At 36.1% G+C, this 24599-nt stretch overlaps 1 protein-coding gene and 1 pseudogene across 2 annotated transcripts in view; both read left to right on the top strand.

The window, feature by feature from the left end:
• The window catches only part of ADK (adenosine kinase), a 285891-nt gene that overhangs the window by 205476 nt on the left and 55816 nt on the right, over window positions 1-24599 (top strand). The window lies entirely within an intron of this gene.
• LOC108516846 (40S ribosomal protein SA-like) lies at window positions 18931-19835 on the top strand (annotated as a pseudogene).

The following is a 24599-nucleotide window of genomic DNA, read 5'->3' as shown; positions in this document are numbered from 1 at the left end:
AACCAAGATGGATTAAGGACTTAAATGTAAAACCTAAAACCATAAAAACCCTAGAAGAAAACCCAGGCAATACCATTCAGGACATAGTCATGGGCAAAGACTTCATGACTGAAACACCCAATGCAATAGCAACAAAAGCCAAAATTGACAAATGGGATCTAATTAAACTAAAGAGCTTCTGCACAGTGAAAGAAACTATCATTAGAGTGAACAGGCAGCATACAGAATGGGAGAAAATTTTTGCAATCTATCCATCTGACAAAGGTCTAATATCCAGAATCTACAGGAACTTAAACAAATTTACAAGAAAATAACAACCCCATCAAAAATTGGGTGAAGGATATGAATGGACACTTCTCAAAAGAAGACATGCAACCAACAAGCATGAAAAATTGCTCATGATCATTGGTCATTAGAGAAATGCAAATCAAAACCACAATGAGATACCATCTCCTGCCAGTTAGAATGGTGGTCATTAAAAAGTCAGGAAACAACAGTTGCAGGTGAGGTTGTGGAGAAATAGGAATGCTTTTACACTGTTGGTGGGAGTGTAAATTAGTACAACCATTGTAGAAGACAGCGTGGCAGTTCCTCAAGGATTAGAACCAGACATACCATTTGACCCAGCAATCCCATTACTGGGTATGTACCCAAGGGATTATAAATCATTCTACTATAAAGACACATGCACACATGTGTTTATTGTAGCACTATTTACAATAGCAAAGGCTTAGGACCAACCTAATGCCCATCAATGATAGACTGGATAGAGAAAATCTTGCACATAGATACCATGGAATACTATGCAGCCATAAAAAAGGATGAGTTCATGTCCTTTGCAGGGACATGACGAAGCTGGAAACCATCATTTTTAGCAAAGTAACATAGGAACAGAAAACTAAACATCACATGTTCTCACTCATAAGTGGGAGTTGAACAATGAGAACACATGGACACGGGGAGGGGAGCATAACATACCTTGGCCAGTTGGTGGGTAAGGGGCAAGGGGAGGGAGAGGATTCGGACAAATACCTATTGCATGCAGGGCTTAAAACTTAGATGATGGGTTGATACGTGCGCCAAACCACCATGGCCCATGTATACCAATGTAACAAACCTGCACGTTCTGCACATGTATCCCAGAACTTAAAGTTAAAAAAAAAAAAAAAAAAAAAAAAAAAAAAAAAAAGCAGGGCACGCTGGCTCACGCCTGTAATCCCAGCACTTTGGGAGGCCGAGGCAGGTGGATCACGAAGTCAGGAGATCGAGACCATCCTGGCTAACATGGTGAAACCCCGTTTCTACTAAAATACAAAAATTAGCCGGGCGTGGTGGCAGGCACCTGTAGTCCTAGCTACTCTGGAGTCTGAGGCAGGAGAATGGCGTGAACCCAGGAGGTGGAGCTTGCGGTCAGCTGAGATTGCGCCACTGTGCTCCAGCCTGGGTGACAGAGCAAGACTCAGTTTCAAAGAAAAAAAAGAAACAAAAAAGTTCAGTTTACTTGATTTTGCATATAGAGTTCCTTGAGAATTTAAATAATCCTTTCTGAATTACAGAAAGTCATAGATTGGAAGTATAGCTTTAAAATGCTCTAAATCACTCTGAATTAAGAAAAAGGGTTTCCTTTGTCCAGAATAAGCATCAGTTTAAAACTGCCTTTAAAAATAAGTATTCAACAAATTGGTATACGAATTGTAACACAAGCAATGAAATCACTGACTTTGATTAGTCTCTCTACTGATTACTACTGTTGAACAGAAGATGTGTGTAAGAATAGGAGAAGTTAAACTCATTGTCTTGAGCATGTGGAATAAGTTCTTGTCTGAGGTCAGATAGCAATTTTTATCTTATTTTCAGTGTAGTAGATCCTATGCTGCCCTGATAAGAATCACCTGCACAGCCTCAATGACTCTCACAGAAGTATTCCAGTAACTCTCTGAATTTTTTCATAGAAAAATTGCGTCTCTGTTATCCCTACACAATTCCTTCATAAACAGTAGAAACTTCCCCCGTGAAACCTTTCCTTTAACCTTAACATTCTTTGATAATTATTCATGAAGTCCTTAAATAATTATTAAAACAAGTATTGGTTTTGAATACATATCAGCTTTGGAATACTGCTTAAGGTAACCATGATAAACTCCAACTCCTTTATGATTATTTAGAGGAATACATCTATTTGTTATAGTCTTAAGGAAAACTTTGTCAACATATTAGATGATAGAAACAGTCATAACAAGTGACCACCAGGTTTGGTGGGAACTCATGATGTGGAGGGTCTACTCCATGTTCTGCCAACCAAGCAACTAAGTCATTTTGGGCAAATGATTCAGCTTACTTGATCTGTTATATGATTCTTGAGGTCTACTATATCTCCAATATTTCATGGCATCACTCCACTTTAATTTATTATCTGTCTTAAAAAAGTTAAACAGAAAGATCAATTAGCACTTAAATTAAATTTGAGTTGCTGGATATTTTATTTTCTCTCACTGATACTCACTGTTTCCACTCTTTGGGATAATGATTATTGGAGCTGTATGCATTTATAATACATTAAGCAGAGTGTGGTATATCACTAAAACTTCATTACAAGTATTCATTCCATATATTTGTCTGTACTGGGGTCAGTATTTTTTTTCCTTCTTTTTAAAGACAGGGTCTTGCTCTGTGTTCTCCTGTCTTGGTCTCCCAATGTGCTATAATTACAGGCATGAGACACTGCACCTGCTCTTTTCTGATTTTATATGTCTATCTGAAGAGTTTATTATTTGGCCAAGCTCACATGGCAAGATACGTATCATGAAGTGTTTTTCTGCTAATATTCTTGTAAGATAAACCAACTATTAGTAAAAGCACTTGCTTCCTAATCAAGATTACTTGGAATTGTTAACAGAATATGTATGTGTGTATATATAAGTTAAGTTGTATATGTATATATCTATAAAAAAAACTTAAGTATATATAAGTTAAGTTAACTTTTTAAAAACTTCTCTGCTGCCTGGAGGAATAATGAAATGACCCAAATGACCCAAAAGAAGCAAAATATTTCACATAGTACATAAAGTATATACTTAGCTTTGTGCAATGAAGAATTAATGATATAATGTGTATGGAGTAATATTTAACTTTATTTTGTTGTAAGCCCTTTTGGGGTAGTGGTTGTTCCACATGGCTTTTATCTTCTTTAATACTTAGTATCTGCTAGAAGTGTAGTCTGTGGGATAATATGAGTTGAGGAAGATTTACAGATAGCATTTTCCGAGACTGAACAGAAAAGCACATTGTCATTTGGAAAAATTTTAAAAGTGTTTAACTTTCTTATTAAGATATTTAGCCCTTTTCATTCAGGACCATTTGCTTTGATTTTCCTGTTGTTATTTATTTCTATTATCTTGTCTACAGTTGAAATTTGGACAATTGGTCTGTATCTTTTCTAATTTTCATTATATTTAAAAACTCAGGTTTCCTCTTAAGTGTTTGTTGGTAAACATTAGGTGCTATTTTTAAGTTTTCAATTCTCAGGCATAGTGCTACTTATCTATGTTATTTATACAAGCAAATGAGTGTATTTGCCAATCAATCCATGATAAGAAACACAATTTAAGTTGCTACCAAGGATACCTCTGTGTGTGTGTATGTGTGTGTATGTATCTGAAATATTTCACTGAAGAATTCATATTGTTAATACCTTCACTGCACCTTGATATTCTGTTAACTTTTTAAATGATGATTGTGACCAATTACAGCTCATATCTTCCACTAGTGGATCACACTCTGCAGCATTAAAATCACTGTGAAATAGATTAATTAGAATAAATGAAGGGTTCTTTTTAAATTCTGTTTGTACAGTAGATATTATTGAATTATTTTATAAAATACCCATTTTATAAATTGGATGGTATATTATAAATGGATAGTAGGATTTTCCTTTCTTCATTTTGTACCAAGAGAATCAAAAACACTCCTGTTCAGTACATCTCTAGCAAGTCTATTCCAACAGCCAATGTCTCAAATAATTAATTTTTCTATACATTAGTCACCCTTACATCTAAACGTTACAGTGCTTCAGTATAACTTCTATGTATACATTATTAATCCCATTTACAAATGGGAACCAGAGTGTTGGGAGACAGCTCATGGATTTCTCATGTTCCTGCACAGTCTGAGTCTTCTAAGGAAAGGCATTTACAGTGCCAATTGTATAAGGAGAAATTTCAAGACAGTAAAACTACTGACATGTCCCTCCCCGGAGACATCCAAGGATAATAAAAATAAAATAACTTCTCTTCCCCTTCCCAGAGGAGACTTGCTAATATTTGAGTGTAATGAGCAATCTTTCTGGGGCAGAGCAGAGTAGCAAACCAATATAAGATCAGAGTTCCTTAATTTGGGGGTTACTCTCCTGTGATGCTCTCTACTGTATGCACTAGTAACATTCATCCCTTACTGCATTGCCTTATGGAGATTGGAGCTCAGGGAACTGGCCTAAATATATTGTTCTAGCTGCTGCTTTAGCTACGAGTAATAAATTGTCTTTGTTTCTGATCCACAGTTCTTGTGTCCTTATGTCATTGTGTGTCCGTGCGTATGTGTATGCAGAGAGAAAGCAGCAGATTGAAAAACAGTTAAATATCAGACCTTCGTGGGGTGGTGGTGGTGGTGGTGTTCTTGAGATGGAGTTTTGCTTTGTTACCCAGTCTGGTGTGCAGTGGCGCGATCAAGGCTCATTTCAGCCGTCGAACTCCATGGGCTCAGGTGATCCTCCCGGCTGGGACTGAAGGCACATCCCACCATACCCAGTGAATTTTTTTTTTTTTTTCTTTTTTAAGAGACGGGGTTTTACATGTTGCCGAGGCTAGTCTCAAGCTCTTGGGCTCAAGCAATCCACCCACCTCGGCCTCCCAAAGTGCTGGGGTTACGGGCATAAGTCACCATGCCTAGCCCTTTGTGGTTTGTTAACTTAACTCTGGCTCACACAATTTAACTGTAGGTCTGTTTGTAAACCTAAAGCCCTTTCTATGCTTCCTTCCTTACACAGACAGATAAAATAAGTAGAAAATATGGTGCTAATGACTAGTATTTGGTATAAGTAGATAAATGTTTTATGTCACATTTGCATGTGCCTATAATCTGTGATCAATGAGCAGTCTGAATATTTTTCCCTCAATCCTCATATGTTAAACTAAAAAAAAGTGATAGATTGAGTCTGGGATATCTAGTGACGAAATTATATTTATATGAACAGAGTTTGTGTATATATATATGTATATGTATTTCAGAATATATTGAAAATAAAAGTGTAATGACCTTGATAAAATGAAGTATTGACTTAAAACTCCATTTAATAATGTCCACAGGAAAGAAATGCTTTAGAATTTTTTAATTAATAATTTTTCTCAGTACTTTCGATTGTCATGCAAACTAAAGAAATGGACTTAGTGAACAATTTAGTTACAATAATAAAGTTTCAAAAATTCTAAATTTACCTCATAATTGCAGCAGATACAAAATTATTTCATATCTTTATACTTGTTATGAAATTACCTCATATCCAAAAATATTTATGTCAAGTGACAGGCTTTTGCTGTATTTTGATAGTATTAACCTTGTGTTTCGTAAGTTAACCTTGTGGAACTTTTAAGGGAAATGCATTAACTTAGCATTAATATAGACTTCTAAAATTCACTGTGATGTAGAACAGTTGATTTAATGTTATCTGTGTCTAATACAAAGTAACTGTGGTCCAATTATTTATTTCAAAGTTTATTCTCAAAGGTACCTACTAAATTATGTGTGAAGAAGTTTGTGACCAAAGTAATATAGCTGATTCTGTTTTGAAAATCTAGAATAAAGTTTATGTAAAAGCATATGGATTATTTCTTTATGAATACAGTTTTATACTAGAAACTCCTCCATACCCACGTAAGTAGATATTTTCTCATAGTGATGTAGAAAACTGACAAAACTTTTCATCCTCAGAGCTAGGAATTCTTGTGTTTGACCACAAAGGAAAGACAAAGTTATTAGAGTTTTAAATAAGCTATCATCAACAAATACTACATCTCTCCAGATCCATTCATAAATATAGCAACATTTTAGAAGTGCAGATGAATCGAACATAGTTAATTGAGAAAAAATTTTAGTAGCATACATAATTTGTAAATATTGAATAGTTTTTAAATGGTACTCTGAGTCATAATTATTTCAAATTGTACATAATGCTAAAAGAGACTAGGATAATAGCAGAATAAATTACAGTGACTAAAATCATGTTTATTGTAAGAGATTGGGGGAGTCTATGGTGCCCAGTCTGGAGTGCATTGGTGCAATCATAGCTCACTGTAACCTTGACTCCTGGCTTCAAGCAATCCTCTTGTCTCTGCCTCCCTTTTGTAGTCTCAGGTCTTACATTTAAGTCTTTCATCCATTTTGACTTGATTTTTATACATGGTATAACATGAGGATCTAGTTTTATTATTCTCCATATGGATATCTTTGGTCTGTATATTTATTTATATGACAGTACCATGCTGTTTTGGTTACTGTAGCTTGGTAATATAATTTGAATTTGTGTAGTGTGATGCCTCCAGCTTTCTCTTTTTGCTCAGGATTATTTTAGCTATTTGGGGTCTTCTGTGGTTCCATGTGAATTTTAGGATTTGTTTTTTCTATTTCTGTGAAGAATGCCTTTGTTATTTTCATAGGGATTGAATTTAATCTGTAGCTCACTTTGGTTAGTAAAGATATTTTAACAAAGCCGAGCATGGTGGCTCATGCCTGTAATCTAGCTCTTTGGGAGGCTGAAGTGGGAGAATTGCTTGAGGCCAGGGATTCAAGACCAGCCTAGGCAACATGATGAGACCGTCTCTAAAAAAACTTTTTTTTTTAATTAGCTAGGCATACACTTGTAGTTCCGTCTACTTGGGAGGCTGAAGCAGGAGGATCCTTTGGGCCCAGGTTGTCAAGGCTGCAGTACGCTATAATCATGCCACTGCACTCCAGTCTGAGCAACAGAGAGAGATCCTATCTCTGTGTAAAAGAAAAAAAAATTGTAATTAAGGGAAAAAAACATTTTAACAATAGACTTTCAATTCCTGAACATGGGATGTCTTTTTTTCCTTTTCTCTTCAGTTTCTTTCATCAGTGTTTTATAATTTTCCTTGTATAGATCTTTCATCTGCCTGGTTAAATTTATTTCCTAGTTATTTTATTTTTTTGTAGCTATTGTAAATGATTTGCTTTCTTGATTTCTTTTTCAGGTTGGTTGCTCTAAGTGTATAGAAATTCTACTGACTTTTGTATGTTGATTTTGTATCTGACAACTTTACTAAATTCATTTATCAGTTCTAATATAATATAGTCTAATTAATATATTAGACTAGAAGTATAAGATCTCTCCTGGAGAATGTTCCATGTACTGATGAGAAGAATGTGTATTCTGTGGCAGTTGGATGAAATGTTCTGTAAAGGCCTGTTAGGTTTATTTGGTCTAGAGTATAGTTTAACTTCACTGTTTGAAGTTAAACACTGATGTTCTTATATTTCTTATAAGAACATCTTATGTTTCTTTTGTATAAGAACACTGATGTTCTTATATTTCTAGTCTAATAATGTATATTTCTAGTCTAATAATGTATAAGATTTCTCCTGGAGAATGTTCATGTCCTGATGAAAAGAATGTGTATTCTGAGGCAGTTGGATGAAATGTTCTGTAAATGTCTTAGGTTTATTTGGTCTAGAGTATAGTTTTTTACTTCAGTGTTTGTTGATTTTCTGTTGGGATGATCTGTCCATAGGTGAAAGTAGGAAATTGAAATCCCCTACTATTACTGTATTTATCTCTTGCTCTTGCTCCTGTGTACTCACACTCGCTCTCTCTCATGCTCTCTCTCTCTTTCCCTTTATATCTAATAATATTTGCTTTATATATTTGGGTACACCGTTGTTGGGTGCATATATATTTATTATTGTTATATTCTTTTGCTGACTTGACCCCTTTATCATTATATAATGATCTCCTTTGTCCCTTTTATAGTTTTTGACTTAAAGTCTATTTTGCCTAATACAATTATAGGTATTCCTGCCCTTTTCTGGTTTTATTTGACTAGAATATTTTCTGCATCTCTTCACTTTCAGTATCTATATGTCTTTTAGGTGAAATGAGTTTCTTGTAGGCAGCATGTATTTGGGTCTTGTTTTAAAATCCGTTCACCCACCCTGTGTCTTTATTTGGGTTTTTTTTTTTTTTGAGATGGAGCCTCACTCTGTCCCCCACGCTGGAGTACAGTGGTGTGATCTCGGCTCACTACAACCTCCAGCTACCTCGTTCAAGTGATTCTCCTGCCTCAGCCTCCCAAGTAGCTGGGACTACAGGCATGCACCACCATGCCTGGCTAATTTTTGTATTTTTAGTAGAGACAAGGTTTCACTACGTTGGCCAGGCTGGTCTCAAACTCCTGACCTCATCATCCATCCACCTCGGCCTCCCACAGTGCTGGGACTGCAGGCGTGAGCCACCATGCCTTTTCTATGCTGTGTCTTAATTGGAGTGTTTTGTTCATTTATATTCAGTATTATTGATAGATAAGGTTTTACTGCTCTTATTTTGTTACTTGTTTTCTAGTTGTTTTTAACTTTTCTTCTGCTTCTTTTCTTACTGTCTTTCTTTGTGGTTAGGTGATTTCCTCTTAAGAGTACATTTTAATTTATTGCTTTTTATCCATTTTTGCGTTGTGGTTACCATGAGGCTTATAAATAAACATCCTGTAGTTATAGCAAGTATCTAAAACTGATAATCAACTTAACTTTGATATTATTTTTAATAGTTATTATTAAATGTTAAATTTATTATTCATTTTAATTTATTATTAAAATATTATTTATATAAATTATTATTAAATATTTAGTTATTTAGTATTTTATTTTAATAGTTTTGTCTTTTAGTCGTCTTACTACAGATATTAGTGTTTTAAACACTGCAAATTCAGTATTAATATAACACTCATTTTATATAACTCATTTTATTTTCAGTATTAATATAACACTCAATACCAGTTTGAAGAAGTTTTTAAAGCATTTCTTATTGGACAAGTCTCATTATGATAAATTCCCTCAGCTTTTGTTTGTCTAAGAAAGTCTTTATTTCTCCTTCAGTTTTGAAGGATAATTGTGCTGAGCACAGTAATCTTGGTTGACAGTTTCTTCCCCACCAGCACTCCAAATATATTGTTCCACATTCTCCTGGCTTATAAGGTTTCTGCTGATAAGTCTGCTACCAGGCATATTGGATCTTCCTTACGTGTTATTTACTTCTTTTCTTTCAGTGATTTCAGAATTTTTTCTTTGTGTCTTTGATCTTTGTGAGTTTGATTATAATGTGTCCTAGAGTCATCTTCTTTGTGTTCAATCTAATTAGTGATCTTTGACCTTACTCTACCTGAATATTTATATCTTTTTTCAGGTATGGAAAGTTTTCTGTTATCATTTCCTTGTAAGTTTTCTACCCCTTTGTCTTTCTCAGTTCTTCTTTGACTTCTCATAGATTTTGTAAGCGTTCTTCCTTTTATTTATTTTTTCTTTTCCCCATATTTTAATCATTTTCTTTGAGCTCACTGATTCTTTTGTTTATTTGATTAATTCTGCTTCTGTTGCTCTCTATTGCAATTTTCACTTCATTAATTTTTGTTTTAGTTGCAGGATTTTTGTTTTTTTAAAAAAGTTATTTCAGTCTCTATTTCTCTCATAAATTTCTGAATTGATTCTTCATGTTTTCTTTAAGTTATTTGAGCTTCCTTCAAAGAGGTATTTTAAATTTTTGGAGAGATCACAAATCTCTGTCACTTTGGGATTAGTCTGTAGTACCTTATTTTGTTCTTTTGGTGTGATCGTATTTCCCTCAATGTTCTTAGTGCTTTAAAAGTGTGATGATGTCTGTGCATTGAAGGATTTGTAATTTATTTTAGTCTTCCCAGCCTGACTTTGTTTGTGCCTGTCCTTCTTCAAGAGGCCTTCCAGGGATTCTAAAGCTGACTGATTATTGCATTCCCTGAGCTTCTGACCAATTACAGCCATCTCAGTACTAGAGGATGCTTTAGGCCCAGGTTTGCTGAGTCCTGCAAGGGCTCCAAGGTTGATGCAGCTTTCTGGCCCAGATGGACCTCAGAAAGACCCAAGGAAGGTACTTGGGCTGCGTGGGAATGCCGTCCAGACACCTGAGGCCAGAAGACTCTCCTAGTGGTCCAGATGGGTGTGCCTCCCAACAAATCTCTGCACAGATGGGATAGGTCCCCGACTACAAAGAGAGTGACTGGACTGGAGACACTGCCTCTTTGGAATCTAATGTGGGAAGGAGGCTGATTGGCTTACCTCATTGGCTCAGATTGGCATTCATCACCCATCAGGTCCCAGTATAATCTGGGCAGTTTCTTGACTGCAGCAAGAGGGATTGGAGCCAGGACTGGCCCCTTCATATGGATATGCCTGTCACATGGGCCCAGTTGGGACTGTGTCTCCCAGCAAGTCCCTCCATAGATGGAATTATTCCCTGACTACAGCAGGAGAGGCTGGAGGTGAGACTGTGTGGGACAGAGGATTGAGAACCTGGTCTTGGCTCAGAGGGGTGTGCATCGCCCTGAATGTTCTTGCACATATAGGATACTTCTCCAACTGCAGTGAGAGGAGCCAAAGCTGAAACTGCACCACCCTGGGATCTACTGTTGGATGGAGGTTTATGTGCTTGTCATGTTGGCTCAGATGGGTGTGTCTCCCAGCAGGTCCCTGCATAGACAGGAGAGTTGCCTAACAGCAGGAGGAGGGTCTGGATCTGAGACTGGACCCTCTCAGGATCTGCTGTGGGATGGGGGCTGGAGAACCTGATCTGAGCATGCATCTCGCTGGTAGACTCTGTAAACAAGATAGTTTCCTGGTTGCAGCAGGAAAGGCTGGAGCTGAGACTGGGCTCCCTCAGGATCTCCTGTGTTGGAGAATCTGGAGAGCCCGTCTTGTTTACCCAGATACCCCTCTTCCAGCAGATCTCTGCACAGAATTATTTTCAGACCACAGCAAGAAGGGTCAGAGCAGAGAATGGACCACCTGAGGATCAGCTGTGAGATGGAGGTTGGTGTGCCTGTCTCATTAGCTCAAGTGGCACCCATCTCCCAGCAGATTCCTGTTTCTGCACAGACAGGATGCATCCCCTATTGCAGCAGGAGGAGCTGGAGCTAAGTCTGGGGCTTCCCTTGGGATCTGTGGCATGGAGTCTGGAGACCCTAGTCTCACTGACTCAGAGACACACCCATAGGAGGTAACTTTTCAACTTCTTCTAGTAAGCAATCATTTGAATCATTAAGTATTTTTGGTGCATTATACATAACCACACTTAATTACATTCACACCTGTACTTTCTTATTGCTACCCATATTTGAGGAATAGGTCTTTCCCTTCTTTCCTTCTATATTTAAAACCTTTTATCTATATTTTCTTCTCACGCCTTGAGTCTAATCTCAAACCTTATTCTCTTCTTGATCTTCGCTAACTTTGTTGTAAATGTGCTCCTATCCCAATATTGAAACAAATGGGCAAACTTTCCAACTTTTGCCTTATCCTCATTTCAGCTGAATTTCTTGACAGTGTAGTTCACACTTCTTTATCTCTGATGCATTCATCTGCTCTCACCACGTTTTAAAAATCCAGTGGGCAGGAGTCACCCATGAACTTTTAGTTGCCAAATCCAGTGAACACTTTTCAGTTCTTGTCTATTTGACTTATTTCTGGCATTTATCAGTGTTGACCTTACCATAACTCTGAAACTTTTCCTCTGTCATGCTTAGCTTATGTGATACCTTTTCCCTCAGGTTTTTCTTCTTTTCTGGCTCCTCTTCTTCCTTTTCCACAGCTGGCAATTCCTACTCTTACAGCTCTTCTAATGTTTTCCTTTCCTTTCCTTTATCTTTAGGCAAAGGCTATGGCGTGTGTGTGTGTGTGTGTGTGTGTGTGTGTGTGTGTGTGTGTGTTCTAGCAGCCTCTTTCAAATGAATTCCAATGGATTCTAACACTAAGCTGGAGTGTCAGGTACTACTTGTGGTTTCTTCTCTTTTAGCTTCCTGGGAGTTTTACAGAATCTATGCTAGTGATCACTACTTCCTACAGTCTTTTCCTGACACTTTTTTTCTCCTTTTCTCCAGTTTATTCACTTCTCTTTTAGATTACAGAACAATTTTCCTCTGTTCTCCCTACATCCAGTCTGGCTCTCCTGCAGTCTGTGTTTCACGGAGCTACTGAAAACCCTACTAAGAAACACATTTTGTAGTATCATTTCCTTACAATGCTTCGGTAATTAATGTTAACATTTAGGTTAAAAACAGCCTTATCTTTAAGAAAGTTTTAAAACTGATTTAAAATTTATATAATGTGAAATAAATCATGTTAAAGTATACAATTCAGTGTCATTTACTGCATTCACAGTGCTGTGCAACCATAATTTCTAAGTAGTTCTAAGTTTTCATCACTCCAAAGAGAAACTCCATATGCATCAAGCAGTCATTTGTCATTCTCCTCTCTGGCTAGCCCCTTTCATCCATTAATCAGCTTTCTGTGTCAATGGATTTACCTATTCTGGAGCTTTCATATGCATGAAAACATCACTATATGTGACATTTTCTGTCTGTTCGTTTACGTAGAATAATGTCTTGGAGGTGCATCCCATTTTGTTGCATGTATTAGCACTTCGTTTTTTTTTTTATTGAATAATGTTCCATTGTATAGCTATACCACATTTGTTATTCATTCAGTGGACATTGGAGTTGTTTCTGCCTTTTGAATGCCTGATTTTGATTCATTTTTATAGAGTCCTTAGGTTTTCCTAGGTATAAGATCATTTTATCTGGGAACAAGGCTAATTTAATTTCCTCTCTTTCAATTTGGATGCCCTTTATTTCTTTGTCTTACCTAAATGCTTTGGCTGATTTATTTTGGGCAAATACCTGTGAAGAGTGTTTAATTGCTGGGTCATATGGTAATTCTATATTTAACTTTTTAAGGAAATGCCAAACTGTCTACCACAACATCTGCAACAAGATAAATTTTCTCCAGCAACTTATGAGGGTTCGAGTTTGTGTACATCCTCACTGACCCTTGTTATTTTATTTTCCAGTTTTAAATACTATGAATATCTAACTCAGTGGGTATAAAGTTATATCTCATTGTATTTATGATTTGCCTTTTCCTAATAACTAATGATATTGTAAATGTTTTCATGTGCTTGTTGTCCATGCATACATCTTTTTGAGAGAAGTGTATATTCAACTTATTTTTCCGTTTTTTATTTGATTTTATTTTAACCAAGAAATACCTTTTAAGTGATCAGACCTGGAACCTTGCCAGGTTTAATGATTATCAAAGCAGAACCATATTTTGACTTTTGACGTTATCTATTATTATAGTCTTGTTTTTCATAATTACTTAAATATTATCAGCATCTCTGGACCCTTTGTACTTAAAACATAGTATTTTAAATCTTTATATTGAAATATTCAGTACATCTTGAAAGTTTTAATATAGAACACTCTACTTAGCATTTCTTTATATCCTAAAATGCAATTATAAAAAGGGTGTCATTTCCTCTGCCAATTAAGTAGCCTTCATTGGTTGATATTGAACAAATTGCTGATACTTGTTTCTGTGATGTTTACTTTTTTAAAAAAATATTTTTTGCTTTCTTGTTGATACTTCCAAACAATTGCTAGATTAATTTGTCAGTTGCAAATGTGAAATAAAATTGTCTTTAGCAGTCTTTCAAATAAAATTTTCATTGAGACTAAAGAGATACTGGATTACAGTCAGTATTTGTAGGTATGTCATATATAGAGAGCCAAAAGAAATTACAAATCTGATATAATTATCAGTGTGCCATACGGACATGGCTCATGCCTGTAATCTCAGCATTTTGGGAGGCCGAGGCAGGTGGATCACTTGAGTCTAGGACTTCAAGATTAGCCTGGGCAACATGGTGAAACCCCATCTCTATAAAAAATACAAAATTAGCCAAGCGTGGTGGTATACACCTGTAGTCCCAGCCGTTTGGGAGGCTGAGGTGGGTGGATCATTTGAGCTCAGTAGGCAGAGGTTGCAGCGAGCCAAGATTGTGCCTCTGCACTCCAGCCTAGGTAACAGAGCGAGACCCTGTCTCAGAAAGCAAAATAAAAACACCCAAATATCAATGTGCTATGAGACCTCATATTGTATGTGTTCATTCCCCCAAATTGGAGCATTTTAAGAAGCAAGAAGAGCGCTCTAAATTAGTTTATATCTTGCTTTTCTCCTTATGTTCTGTAGATGCTTTAGCACTCCATAAGAAAAATTTCCTCTAAAATCATGAAAACTGCAAATGCATTATATCCTCTATGAAACCACCTTTAATTTAGTTGATAAACCCTGATCATTGTTGCACTATACATTCAGAAAATGTATAGCAGTGACTATTTTGTAAATACGAAGAGTTCATATTCAGCACATTCAGCAATGGCTTATATCTAAAATGGTTATTGAAGAATACTTTAAAAAACGTCTTTGCCTAGAGTCTTTAAAGCTGGCACTTTAAAACTATGTTTCATGGATTGTCAGTTGGAATGGACTTCAGGAGGTCTGTAAGTCCATGAAATTACAGTTTTTTAACGTGTGAATTTTCTGAGGATACATAATTTTATCATATTCTCAAAAGAATCTAAAACTCAAAAAATGGTTAAGAGCCACTGATATAAAATGTTGATAAAGGCCATGGTGGATCACATTATACTTTGATTCTCATTCTTCAGAAGCTTTGCATGTGTGAGTTTACCTACTGACTAAAATATACTTGTAAATCCAAAACCAGTACTCAGGGTGCTTTCGTAGTCATTTGTAGACATATGTGGAGAAGCAAAAAATTTGAGTCACCTTATGTGTTCATTCCTCTCTGAGGTCAAAGAAGGTAATGATTTGCCTTGTTGTTTCAGCTGTCATACTGTAAACAAGTGTCCTTTTCAATGCATATATAGTGACATATTAATCACATTTTTTTGTTGTTGATTTTTCTGTTTAAAAAATCCCGAGCATAGTGCAGATATGCTGTCTAGTGTTTCTAAGCATAAGAAGGCTGTGACACACCTTAGAGAATAAAAATCTGTAATAGACAAACTTGGTTCAGGCATGAGTTACATTACTGTTGACTGTGAGTTCATTGTTAATAACTCAAATATGAAGTATCAATATCTGTATAAATAGTTAAATATAATTTTATATAGATATACATATAAATCATTAAAATATAGAATCTTTAAACAGAAACGTACATTTTAGAAATTATGTATTGGCATTGGTTGACAAAGATGTTGTTTGGAGAGGTTTGCAGGAAACTAACCCTGTCTTTTTCCCAGGAATAATAATTCTGCAGGAGGTAGAACCTGTTTTCCAGGTTGGAGTACAGTGGCATGAACATGGCTCATTGCAGTTTTGACCTCCTGTGCTTCTTCTGCCCCAGCTTCCAAAGTAGTTCGTACTACAGGCACATGTCACCATGCCTGGTAATTTTTTTATTTTTTGTAGAGACAGGGTTTCTCTTGCTCAGACTGGTCTTGAATTTCTGGGCTCAAACAGTCCTCCCATCTTGGACCCGCAAAGTGCTGAGATTAGAGATGTGAGCCTCCATGCCCAGCTCTAGTTAACCTTTTGCAGTGTTTTTTTGTTTTTTTGTTTGTTTGTTTTTGTTTTTTTTAACCTAATGTTTCTAAATTCCTTCTAGGGTAAACATAGAAATTTCTTCTAGGGTAATACATAGAGACTGTGGGTCATTTACTGCTTCATAGTATCACACATCAGATACTTCTAACATAATCATGATGAATGTTAGTGGTTTCATGGTCTTATTTACACTCCAGCTCTACTGGAATTCACTAATCTACTTCAGGTTTCTGTCTGAAATACTCTCTTTTTTCTTTTCTTTTCTTTTTTTTTTTATACAGAGTCTCACTCTGTTGCCCAGGCTGTAATGCAGTGGCCCCATCTCAGATCACTGCAAACTCTGCCTCCCATGTTCAAGTGATTCTCCTGCCTCAGCCTCCCGAGTAGCTGCGACTATAGGTGCACGCCACCACACCCAGCTAATTTTTATATTTTTAGTAAAGACAGAGTTTCACCATGTTGGCCAGATGATCTGCCTGCCTTAGCCTCCCAAAGTACTAGGATTAACAGGCATGAGCCACTGCATCTGGCCTCTGTCTGAAATATTCTTATTGTTCATCATACAGTATATTGAGCTATAGTACTGTATTTTGCTCCAGGGTGTTGATAACCATTTATGCTGAGTTTAGCCATTTTACTTAAGAGTCTACTAATTCATTGTAGATAAAGAGTTACTAGTTTGGCATGGTGGAGCATATCTATAATCCCAGCACTTTGGTAGGCCGAGGCAGGCAGATCGCTTGAGTCTAGGAGCTCAAGACCAGCCAAGACAACATGACAAATTTTATCTCTACAAAAATTACAAATATTAGCCAAGTGTGGTGGTGCATGCCTGTAGTCCCAGCTACTCAGGAGGCTGAGGTGGGAGGATTATTTCAGACTGGGAGGTAGAGGCTGCAATGAGCCATGATCATGCCGCTGTGCTCCAGCCTCAGAGACAGAGCAGTACCACAAAAAAAGTTAGAAGAGTTCTTTATCTAACAAATATAAGTTGTATATTTGCATAGTTGATTGCATTCATGAAGTCCAAGTATTTTTTATTCATTAAATCTAAAGGAAGTTGGAGCTCTTTGCTTTTGATAAGATGAAGTAACAAGTACTGTACTTATCCTCCATCTAAAATGATGATTAAAGAAAATTTGTGTGTTTATCTCTTAAGACACAGAGCAAGCATTTGATAAAATCCAACATCCATTCCTCATAAAATTACTTCTGAAACTGGTGATAGAGAGGAATTTCCTCAACCTGATAATTAGCATCTATAAACAACCAATGGTAACATTATATTTACTGGTGAAAGTCTGAATGCTTTCTCACTAAGATCAAGAATAAGATAAGGATGTCTGCTTTCACTGCTTCTGCTCGATATTGTACTGGAGGTTCTAGCCAGTGCAATTAGTCAATAAAAAGAAGTGCTTCTAGATTAAAAAACAGAAGTAAATCAATCATTATACTTCAGTGATATGATCATCTATGTATGTTATTCTGTAGAATCTACAAAAAGGTACTAGAATGAATAATTGAGTTTAGCACACTTGCAGAATATAAGATCAGTACTTAAAACTCGTGTAGTTTTCTGTACTAGGAACAAAAATTTGAAATTGAAATTTAATAAAAGAAATGTTTTCTATCACATAAATAATATGGTATACTTGGGGACAAATCTGACAAAAGATCTGGAAGACCTTTACTCTGAAAACTGTAAAACATTACTAAATGAAAATAAGTGAACAGTTTCCTTATGTATGATACTAATAGAATGATACATTTAAAATTGATTAATTGTACATCAGCTATATACATAAGCCAAAATTTAAACAGTTGTACACCTTAAATATGTACAGTTAATTTTGTTAATTCAAATCCCTATACTACTGTTAAAACATATTAGAAAAACAAACGAAAGGAATTTATGTTCATATGACAGTAAATGAGTTGTCTGAACTCACCTCAATTTTTTTTTTTTATTATACTTTAAGTTCTAGGGTACATGTGCACAACGTGCAGGTTTGTTACATATGTATACGTGTGCCATGTTGGTGTGCTGCACCCATTTACTCGTCATTTACATTTTTAATCCTAGGATGAATCCATCTCTAAAAAGTACTGAACATCTCTGAAAAGTTACGAATGTGGTATAGATGTTCTCCCATAACCTCATATATATCAATTATTGTTATCAGGAAATCAGAACTAGCTTAAATAGTCATAACATTGACCATCTGCTTTCCTTGTTAAATACATTTGACTACTAACTTAATGTTTTCAGTTAGCCCTCTAAAATTTGAGAAAATTTGAGAAAGCAGGCTTTCTACAGGCTTTCTGATATATAGCTGGCCCTCTAGATCGTTGTTGGCAGTTTGAAATATGTGTGATTATGATGCAGAGTATTTATTTGATCAATATTTTTATCATATAAATTTTTTTCTTTAAAAAAATAAAATTTAGAGATGGGGTCACATTATGTTGCCCAGGTCTTGAACTCCTGGGCTCAAGTAATCCTTCTGCCTTGGCTTCCAAAAGTGCTGGGATTACAGATGTGAGCACTGCACCCAGGCTAGAGTAAACTTTTGATAACTATTTTTGATTACGTAGAATAATTTTACCGTGAGTTCAAAGTAGGTTTTGCAGTTTTATTGTGGACATGTATTTATACTGTTAGTTTCAGGATATCTTTACTTATCATCTCCTGTGTTTTTAATCATGATGTTTCCTTTTCAAACAACACATTATGATGAAAGATCAGTTTTCAATGAAATCATTTATAAGCATGTACTAGCTACTGCAACTTCGGGGTTTGGAAAGGAAAAATTAAAGTGCGCTATGTTTACATGTTGGAAACATGTTGGAAAAATCAGTCTAGGATTGGAAGAAGATGGGAAGATTTAGGAGTAATTGCTAATGAGTACAAGGTTTCTTCTTAGGGTGAGAAAATGTTCTAAAATTATTTGTGGTGATGGTTACACAAGTATGATTATACCTAAAATCATTGAATCATACACTTGAACTGGATAAATAAAAGGCTTTTATATTGGAAAGGAAATAGTAAAACTGTATCTGTTTGTAGATAACATGATCTTATATACAAAACAAAAATCTTAAGGAGTCCCCTAAAAATCTGTTAGAGGTAATAAATGGCTTTTCACACTACCGGCATAGGGGTCCATATGGCGTTCTGGATTCCCATCATAGCTTAAAGCGAAACTTTTCACCATGTCCGGAGCCCTTGATGTCCTGCAAATGAAGGAGGAGGATGTCCTGCAAATGAAGGAGGAGGATGTCCTTAAGTTCCTTGCAGCAGCAACCCGCTTAGATGGTACCAATCTTGGCTTCCAGATGGAACAGTACATCTCTATGAGGAAAAGTGATGGCATCCACATCATAAATCTGAAGAGGACCTGGGAGAAGCTTTTGCTGGCAGCTCGTGCCATTGTTGCCATTGAAAACCCTGCTGATGTCAGTGTTAGATTATCCTCCAGGAATATTGGCCAGAGGGCTGTGCTGAAGTTTGCTGCTGCCACTGGAGCCACTCCAGTTGCTGGCCACTTCACTCCTGGAATCTTCACTAACCACATCCAGGCAGCCTTCCAGGAGCCACGGCTTCTTGTGGTTACTAACCTCAGGGCTGACAACCAACCTGTCACAGAGGCATGTTACGTTAACCTATCTACCACTGATTTGTGTAACACAGATTCTCCTCTGATGTGGACATTGGCATTCCGTGCAACAAAAAGGGAGCTCACTCAGTGGGTTTGCTGTGGTGGATGCCAGCCCAGGAAGTTTTGCGCGTGTGTGGCACCATTTCCCATGAACACCCATGGAAGTTCATGCCTGATCTCTACAGAGATCCTGAAGAGATTGAAAAAGCAGAGCAGACTGCTGCTGAAAAGGCTGTGACCAAGGAGGAATTTCAGGGTGAATGGACTGCTCCAGCTCCTGAGTTAACTGCTACTCAGCCTGAGGTTGCAGACTGGTCTGAAGGTGTGCAGGTGCCCTCTGCACCTATTCATCAGTTCCCTACTGAAGACTGGAGCACTCAGCCTGCCACAGAAGGCTGGTCTGCAGCTCCCAATGCTCAGGCCATTGAATGGGTAGGAGCAACCACTGAAAGGTCTTAAGCTGTTCTTGCACACACTGTTAAGCAACATGTAAATAAGGTTGATGGAAAATAAACGTCAGTTTCTTAAAAAAAAGAAAAAAAAAGTAATGCGTTCAGCTAGGTTGACAGATAAAATACCAAGATAGAAAAATCTATTGGATTTTTGCACAATATTAGTAGACAAACTGAAAATGAAGTTATGAAACAATTTCATTTAAATATCTTAAAAAGAAATAATGTACTTAAGTATAAATATAACAACAGAAGTGTGAAACTTATATTCTCAAAACTACATAACATTGAAAGACATTAAAGGAAACTAAATGGAAAGACATTAAATGTTGATATTTTGAAAAGATTTAATGTTTTTAGAATGGCAGTTCTCCCCCAAATTGATCTAAAATAAATTTAAATTTCCTACTAAAATCACAGCTAAATTATTTGCACAATTTGACAAGCTGCTCTTAAAATTAATATGGAAATTCAAGGGACCCAGTATAGCCAAAACAATCTTGAAAAAGACCAAAATTGTGTTTCTCACTTCCCAATTAAAAAACGTATGATGAAGCCATACCAATATGTAGTTCTGGCATAATGATAGACATATCTATTAATGGTATAGAATTGAGAACAGAAATAAACCTTCACATTTATGGTAACCTGTCTTTCTATAAGTGTGCCATGGCATAAAGAATAGTCTTTTCAATGAAGGGTACTAGAACACCTGCCCATCCATATGGAAAATAAAAGAAGCTGGACCCCTATCTCATATGTAAAAATTAACTCAAAATGAATTAAAGACTTAGCTGTAAGAATTAAAACTGCAACCATTAGAAGAAGACATAGGGATACATGTTTATGACTGGGCATAGGATATGGGCTGGCAAATGATTCTTAGATAGGTCACGTGCATGAGCAATAAGAGAAAAGAATACATAAATTAGATTTTGTCAAGTTTTGAAACTTTTGTGCTTTAAAGGACACCATCAAGAAAGTGAAAAGACAACCCACAGAATGGGAGAAAATTGCACTCACATATCTATTTTATCTTGAATATATAAAGAATTATTTAGACTCGATAATGATGAAAAGACAAATAACTCACTTTTAAAAATGGGCAGAATATCTGAATAGGCAGTTTCCCAAAAGAAGATATACAAATGACTAAGGAGCACATAAAAAGATGCTCAACATAATTAGCTGTCAGGTATATTAAAGTCAAAACTACAATGAGGTACCGTTTCACACCTGCTAGGATGATGGGTATAATCAGAAGGACAGAAGTTTTGGCAAGGATTTGGAGAACCCTAAGCCATTGCTGGTGGGAATGTTAAATGGTGTAGCCTTTTTGGAAAAGAATCTTGCAATTCCTTAAATATTTGAACATAGAGTTGCCATATACAGCAATTCTGCTCCTAGGTGTATACACAAGACAAATGAAAATGTTTGCACAAATGTTTATAGCACCATTATGTATAATAGCCTAAACATGGAAACACCCCAAGTGTGTTACTACCTGATAAATGAATAAATAAAATTTGGAATATCCATACAATAGAATATCATTTGACAAAAAAGAAATGCAGTACTGATACGTACTACAACATGGGCAAATTTTGAAAATATGCTAAATGAAAGAAGCCAGTCATAAAAGCACACGTTTTATGATTCTGTGTCTGAGAAGTGACCTGAACATGCATATTTTTAGAGACAGAAAATAAATTAGTGTTTGCCTAGGACTTGTGAAGATGAGATGTTTGGAAGTGGTGACTCAAGAGTGAACTGGTTTTTTTGGGGGGTGTTGAAAAATGTTCTAAAATTGATGTGGTGATGCCTCTACAACTCGAAATATACTAAACACCATTGAACTGTACACTTCAAAGGGATGACTTGTGTAGTATGTGAATTATGTCTTAAGAAGCTGATAAATAAAAAATATATATTTATTGGGCTGTTTTACCCTTCAAATGGATTTTACCCATATGTGATATTTTTTACCATGATACATTGATCATTTGCAGAGTTTTTGTTCCTTAAATTATGCATATCCTACAAATGTAAAATGTCTCATTTGTCAATATCACTACTAAACAAGAAAATAGTCTGTAAGCATTGGGAACCTCGCTGGTGGATATGAGTTTTACATGATCATAATTTTCAGAGACCCAGGGAGAATTATCTCCCATTTTTTGGTTAGTTTTCGATACTCCGTTGCCTAATTGTCTTTCTGAAATACAGATTTATCATGTAACTCTCTGATCCCAGCCTGCTTATCATTGTCATGCACAGTTAGTCCTTCATAAAATATGCTATTATGGACCCCATCTTTTTTTTTTTTTTTTTTTTTTTTTTGAGACAGAGTCTCGCTCTGTCGCCCAGGCTAGAGCGCAGTGGCCGGATCTCAGCTCACTGCAAGCTCCGCCTCCAGGGTTTACGCCATTCTCCTGCCTCAGCCTCCCAAGTAGCTGGGACTACAGGCGCCCGCCACCTCGCCCGGCTAGTTTTTTGTATTTTAGTAGAGACGGGGTTTCACCGTGTTAGCCAGGATGGTCTCGATCTCCTGACCTCGTGATCCGCCTGTCTCGGCCTCCCAAAGTGCTGGGATTACAGGCTTGAGCCACCGCGCCCGGCCATGGACCCCATCTTTTACTAAATTCAGAGAAAGCCTGCCCATGTCTCTGTATTTTTGTGCATATGAGTTTATCTATGTATAATTCACTTTAGTTTATTTTTCTTGTTTTCAGCCTGGTAAAATCTTCAAACTTCAAGAACCAGCGTATCTGTCATTTACTCTTTGACCTTTTCATTATGCCCCATATTCTTTGGTGCTTTCCAAGTATTTTGTTCATACCTTTATTATAACACTGCTTGTATTTTGTTTTCATGCTTACTCCTCCACTAGAGCTATGAACTTCTGATGACTTTATTTGTGCTTGTATTGCCTCACAGAGTACTTTTAGATATAATAAGAGTCTCTTGGATTAACAACTGCCTAATTTTATTGTGGGTGCTCAGTAACACTTTTATTTTGATGATGTTATAACTGAGGTATGAATCAGACTCCCCTTACACTTTCTGCATGTAAATCTTTTTTGTAAAAGAACTCTATTCATTTTAATTATCCTATAAAAACTTAATTACCAATATTGTTTGTAGATGTCTGTTGCCAGATTTTTAAAAAAATGATGCATTACCATCCCCATAAGTGATATTGCCTTTTGCTTTTTTCATATAAAAATGACAACTTTGCCTGTGAAATTATAAAAAATGGTTTCTCATTATTTTCATTTGCCCTTCTTCTAGAGAATATATATGTTTATTGTTTGTTAGTGTTTATATCATTGCTCTTTTAAAAAAATTGTAGTTATGCAAGAATGGGTGTAGGCAGGCTAAAATATGGACTCTCCAGGAATGTGGATATGCCTGGGAAATTGTCATTTGATTCACCTGTCTTCACAATGAGCATTTTGGACCAAGATACAGTTGTTAGTACCTATTTACACTTGGCCGATAGGCAGGCTCAAAGCTGTAGTCTCTTATTAGAGTCAGACAAGGGAGGCCAGAATGGCAAGAGCCATTTTTTTTTTTAACTGCTGGTGCTACCTCAGCAGCACCAGGAGAGTGGCAAAGGGGGCTTCTTCAAAGATTTTATGGTACCTTTACTTTATGTCAAAGTCTAAGCTATCAGAATTTTTCTTTGTAGTATTCGGTGTATGTGCCATAATTAGGAAATCTTTCTCTTAGTTATTAAAATAAGTGGTTGAATTTTCTAATACCTTTATGGGTTCTGTTTTGTTTTGGTTTGTTTTTTCATTTGTATGGGGTTTTTGTTGTTGTTGCTGCTGTTGTTGTTTTTACACTTTTGGTTAAAGATTTTTTGGTTAAAGTGTGACAGGAAAACTTTTCTTTTTTTCGCTGAAAATGGTTCTATTTTTATGCCAGCTTAATGTACTAATTCCCTCATTTCCATCTAAAAAAAAAAATCACCTTTATTTTAATACTATATTGCCATAGGTACTTGGGTCTGTGTTTGAACTCTGTATTTTTCTGTTGATCTCTGTATTAGTACCAAATTGTTTCAAAAGCAATTAACAAATAATACATTTTAATACCTGGTAGTAAACTGCTCTCTTAATCCCATCATTATTACTCATCTATTTCAGAAGGTAGGTACTTTCTTATTATTCTTCCACGTGAATTTAAAAATCATATTGATATTTTCAAAATATCACACTGGAATTTGTAGGTTCTTTGGGAAGAAATAACATTTTAGGGTAAATTTTGTTTTTTTATCATATATCAAGATTTTCATTTTAATTTTTTATTTCAAAGCTTTTATTATCAAAAGTTTCAAACATACACAGAGAAAGAATAATAGGTATAATGAACTCCATGTTCCTGTTATCCAGCTATCTAGCTTCAGTAATTATTTACATTTGCCAAACTTGATTTAAGTACCTCTCCTATGAAACAAGTCCCAGATGTCTTATTTCATCCTCAAATTCTCCAGATTGCCTGAGAATTGTCTCAAAAAACCCACCATCATATTATTCACAATGGTAATTTCTTAATGCTATTAATACCCAATTTAGATTCACATTTCATAATTGTTTCAAAAATAGCCTTTTACAGTAAGTTTATTTGAATCAGCATCTAAAGAAGAATTCAAACACTGTATTTGTACCTTGTGTCTTTTATTATTACTACTTTTCTCTCTCTCTTGTCTTTCTCTCTCTCTCTCTTTCCTTCCTTTCCCTCCTTTCCTTCCCTCCTTCCCTCTCTC

This window comes from Rhinopithecus bieti, unplaced genomic scaffold (assembly GCF_001698545.2).
Source record: "Rhinopithecus bieti isolate Rb0 unplaced genomic scaffold, ASM169854v2 scaffold_36008, whole genome shotgun sequence".
Lineage (NCBI taxonomy): Eukaryota > Metazoa > Chordata > Mammalia > Primates > Cercopithecidae > Rhinopithecus > Rhinopithecus bieti.
The sequence above is the reverse complement of the archived record's forward strand: the minus strand, read 5'-3'. Positions and strand labels throughout refer to the sequence as shown.